The sequence below is a fragment of the Colobus angolensis genome, unplaced genomic scaffold (assembly GCF_000951035.1).
Source record: "Colobus angolensis palliatus isolate OR3802 unplaced genomic scaffold, Cang.pa_1.0 Scaffold101, whole genome shotgun sequence".
Lineage (NCBI taxonomy): Eukaryota > Metazoa > Chordata > Mammalia > Primates > Cercopithecidae > Colobus > Colobus angolensis.
The window spans coordinates 4,506,088-4,511,676 of record NW_012111031.1 but is presented as its reverse complement, the minus strand read 5'-3'; positions in this window follow the sequence as shown (position 1 = coordinate 4,511,676).

The following is a 5,589-nucleotide window of genomic DNA, read 5'->3' as shown; positions in this document are numbered from 1 at the left end:
TGTTGGGAATGTGTTTATTGTTTTTATTAGCAAACATTTATTGAGTGTTTACTGTATATCTGGCAAAAATGTTAAGTATTTTGCATGTAGTATTCCAAAGGGAAAGGTCTTTTATAATCAACGTATAATGCATCACATTACATTATAGTGGCTATGAGTTAAGTTTATTGGGAGTAAAAGAGAATAAACGGATAATGGCTCATAAATGTTTTTCCTAAACTCTCTTTAAACTACAATGTATCAATCCCCTTACTACTCCAGATTGAAATTTAAGGGAAAAAAAATGTTTAAATATGTTAAACACATAATAATTCTGGGAACTTACATATGAAATTTTCTTGTTTCAAAAACTCCCAATACAGTTGTAGGAGGTGAGATTCCACATTAAAATATATCAAGTGACAGAACAGCTTTGAATATTGGAAGCATTTATGTCACAGACTGGCAGTAAGAGTTGGCCGACTGACTGACTGATCCTTCAAGTTCTCATCTTACAGTTCCAGAAGGTTTCTACGAAGTTTCTTATACTGGGAAACTTTTAAGATTTCAAAACAGGGTTTGTTTTCTCTTCATTTTCCCTGACAAACTTTTAACGTTCTGTTTCCAAATAGATGAACAAACCATTTCACAAATGGCAAGTGGTGAAGCTGTACTTATTGGAAAGATAAAGATGAAACAAACCTGCCAATACAAAACATCAAATTTCATAAAGGTTCAGATAAAAAAAATTGCTATTGATTGGACTTGATGCACATATATGTCAGCAGCCTTAAAGTTCTGTTCCATGAAGCATTTAAATGACTGCAACTAAAATTATTTCAAATGAGTCAGAAAACAGGTTGTTTCAAACAAGCAAAAGCCTATCTTCTTAATAACTTACTAAATGTTGTCCTTGTACCCCTGTTTTTATATTGAGGACCCTCTTGATTTTTCTCTTTTATGCAACTTCATTTTTACTGTGCATTTCCATATGTTACCCCATTATAAGTGTCTGTAATTCTGTAGATCATTGTGGTAGATTTTATTTTTATTCCCAACTATTTGCTGATCCTTCCAGTGGGGTGATTTTGCTTTCTGCTCCATTGATGTCAGGCCTGGCCATGTGAGTTGCTTTGGTCCAGAAAATGGGATGAAAATCGTGGCACCATTTCCAAACTTAAACTTTGAAAGTGACCACACGTGACTTCTATGTCTTTCACCTCTGCCAAGAACACAGTCATGTTCCAGGTAGGCACCTCTTTGGCCTGAGGCGTGGACTCCTCCATGTTAGCCTCTGAGGTCTGGAATTCACCCAGTATTCCTTAGACTATTGTTGACTAAGGCAATCAATGGCCTTCACATTTTTTAACTGTATATATCCTAAAATAATTTTGAGAAACTACAGGTCTCCTCTAAATTGTTAAAGTTAACAGCTAAAACTTTCCATTTTATGCCTTAAAATGTTCAAAAGTTGTCATTTGCAGCACATTGTAAAAATCAACCATTTAAATAAAACTATTCCATCATTCTTTCAAACATGCCAAATTGGGTAAAATGTCTAGTCGTAAGACAAGCTATCATGTGCTTTAAAATGACATAAATAAGTTTTCTTTGATAGTTAGAAAATTTACATCATTCCTTTTTGCTCCAGAACTTATATTTTTCAATCTACTTTCCCCACAAAGTCAAATTCTGGTATTATTAGTCACCTATTCAAACTCATTCAAAATTAAATCCATTACTCTTTTTTCATTTTTATAGATGTAAGCAATTAAAAAATTCATCACATAGGTAAGTAAATTAGAATGAAAAAATTTTGCTTCTTTCTTAAATGCCCAACATTATATTGCAATCTGTCAAAAATTATTTTAATGTTTTATTGGCTGACAACTCAGATTCTCCTTTAATTTTGTCATATTCATTATCTAATCACTACACTCATTCACTTAATTTCTGAGAATTATTTTTTAAATGGCTTTACTGAGGCTTATCAACAAATATATAATTACACCTGTTACTCTGCGTGAAAACATTTTGTGTAATCTAATATGGAAAGAATTTGGAAAATCAAAATATTGTTAATTATAGTACTCCTTACTCAAAATATTTTTGACAACTTTTTTTTTTTTTTGAGACAGAGTTTCACTTTTGTTGCCCAAGCTGGAGTCCAAAGGCACGATCTCAGCTCACTGCAACCTCCATCTCCCGGGTTCAAGTGATTCTCCTACTTTAGCCTCCCAAGAAGCTCGGATTACAAGCACGAGCCACTATACCTGGCTAATTTTTTGCAATTTTAGTAGAAACAGGGTTTCACAATGTTAGCCAGGCTGGTCTCAAACTCCTGACCTCAGGTGATCTGCCCTCCTCGGCCTCCCAAAGTGCTAGGATTACAGGCATGAGCCACCGTGCCCGGCTGATAACATATTTTTATCTGATCATTCAATATATGCATCCAAACTTCGTAACTGCAGACTCAGCTCTGTCAATTTATGGAGGTATCCACCACGCAAAGCCAGTTGTCATTACAAAAACCAATCAACCACATTAGATTTGCTTTCTATTAGAAAAAGTCTATCCTGGTTTTTCAATCTAAGTAACCGTTAACACATGTTTTTGTAACAAGTATCTCACTTCTGAATTCTAACATAGATACATATTGGAACAGACCTTTCCCATGAGGTTGCTACCTGGACAAAATAAGGCTTCTCTAACCTTCAATATTTTCAAGCATCTTTAGGAGCAACCATGTTTTACTGCTATGTCTCTTCCTTCAGTCGTGAGCACTGTCACACACCAGGTAGGAGCTGCTCTGTGACTGCATCCTGAAGTGAAGAGAGAATGGAGTATATTCTCTTCACTCTCCTCTCATGTGTCTCTCCCCAGGAAGTATTGCACTCACTGACAAGTAGGGCATATAAGAAAATGCCATCGCTTCTGCTACCCTACTTTACAATATATCTGGGTTTGGAGAATTGCCACAGAAGCTGAAATACCATGTCTAATGCCACAGTTTTCACCCCACCAAAATATGTAAAAGACAGAGAAAGTTACAAAATCCTTTAATCAGTTAAATCATCATCATAACTGATATTTTTCATTGGATTAGAGGTTTTTATACCTCTGAACTATTCACTGTGGGAAGATTTCAGAGGTGTGAATTTATGCCTTTCTTTTGGAAAGTGAAAACAAAGGCAGAAAAGAAGGATGCACGTGGCTTCCTGAATTGTAGGCTCCTTTCCAAGACAATAAATCACACAAAAGAGTATGCATGGATATTGAACATATGTCAACTGATGCCCTTAAAACAATTTGTCCCCATGTAGCTTTTGGAAAGATGTCCTATTCTCCAACAGTTGCCAGAACCCCAATGTTGCCGTAGATGTCAAAGCAACTGGGAAGATTATATGCAATTCACAATTCTTGAAAAGTAAGACATTTTATTCTCTACTATGTGCATGAATTTTCTATTACCATATAACAAACATCAGCAGAAGAAAATATACATTTATTACTTCATAGTTTCCATGGGTCTAAGTACACACAATCCCAGCATATCTTCACTGGGTCTTCAGCTCAGGGTCTCACGTGGCTGCCTCAAGATGTCAGCTGGTGCTGCAATCTGAGGCTGAGCTCCTCTTCCAAGCTCACTGGTTACTGACAGGATCCAAGTCGTAGGATTGTAGGACTGAGGCTCTCTCTCCCAGAGGCTGCACATGTTCCCTGCTATATGACCCTCTCCACCATGTGGCAGTTTGTTTCCTCAAAGCCAGTAGGACAATGTCTCTGCTGCTTCTTTTCTCTCTACCTCTAGACCCTCCCCCAGAAGGCTCAACTGACTAGGTCAGGCCTACCAAAGTAATCTCCCTTTTGGTTAATCTAAAGTGAACTAATTAGGGGGCTTAATTACATCTGTAAAATTCTTTTACCTTTGCAATATAACGTAACATAATCCAAAAAGTAATATTCCATCATTTTTGCTATGGTCTACTGGTTAGACACAAGCCACAGGCTCCACCCATAGTCAAGAAAAAAGAGTTTTACAAGGGGTGAGTCATTGGGCATCATCTTAGAATTCTGCCTACCACACTATTTAAGCCAAAAATAAAATTAAAATTATGAGTATAACAAATATGGAGTGTTTTCTTCAAGTTTTAGAATACAAAATTTAAAGGACGGCCCCTAGAGCACTCATTATTTAGTGATTCTTAGAAGGATTACCAGGGAAATTAGCTTACAATATAGATTTTCCCAGCCCCACTCCTAGAGATTCTAATTCAGCTGGCAAAGAGTCGACCAGGAATCAGCATTTTAGATAAGTTCTCCCTGATGATTCTGATATAAGCTCCGACCACACATTGAAAACCCCTAAATAGTGCTTCCATAATTAAAGAAGGACTTACATTTTCCTAAGGCTCTGCAGTTTGGGCCAAAGAATTCCTTCAAATGGGCTTCTTAGCCCCTTTGTTTTATATAAGCTATATTTCACAGGCTCCACCTCTCTGCTTAGCACCTAACATATTGAGAAACCTTTATATAGGTTCAGGAAGTACCCTTCTGTGTAGAGTCTTTCTTGTAAGAGTAAGCAGACAGCCTTCTCTCTGCTGTAAACCAAATATAAATTTTTAAAATAGCATGGAGTGGATAGAAGCCTGGTTTCTTCTCCAACCAGAGTTTCTACCATTCTTGAGAAAAGAATGGGAAAGGACAAAAGTCTAACTCTAAAGCAGGCCAAGAAACTCCCTTAAGCAGTGACCACCTCATTGGTATGTTCCCTACTAAGACTCTTGCTGGTTTCTGAAGATAGGACCTCCTTGGACACTCTTTGATCAAAATAGGGTGGGAAAGCAGTGGTGGCCCCAATGATGTGCCTCTGTATTTTCCAGATAGACTCTACCTAACTTATGAAACACAGCAAATGTTCAAGGTGGTACGTAACTTGGGCTAGATTGAATTGTAAGACCTTCAAGTGCCTTCTTTTCAGAGAAGAAAAACACTGGGAAAAGTTCTAGAAGTTACCGAGGGACATCAGGACATCAGTAGACATCATCAGCATCAGTTACAGATACCCAAAGAGTAATAAGGTGCCATAAAGACAAGAGGGAAGAAACCCACAGCACTTGATTCACTCAACTAATAGCTATTGAGTGCTTATAATGTATTGCTAATGCTCTAAGCATTATCATGGCCCCTCTACATTTTGCACTAGAGAGAAGAGGTTTGCTCTCTCACTGCCTGGTTTTGCCCCTTCTTGAAAAGCTTATAAAACCATACTCCTCTCAGCATAGGATCACCTGTGATCAAAAGAAAGAAGGGTGCTTTGACAATTGTTCCTTCCTCCCTCTTAACCCAAGGATACCAAACCAGGCCAATTACAATTCCCCCTTGCAACTTGACCTCGATTTCTAAGGAAAATTCTCAAAGATAGAAAAAGAGGCAGATCAGTGTGGTTCTTAGGAAGCAGGGAATAATGCATATGGCTCAGTCCCCATGTGGGTAACCCAGAGAGAATAGGTAAAATAAAGGAACCAAGATTTGCAGCCTCATAAGATGGCTGAGGTTGAAACATGCACTGTTCTACTTTCCCCGCATGTTAAACTGGCAGTTCACACT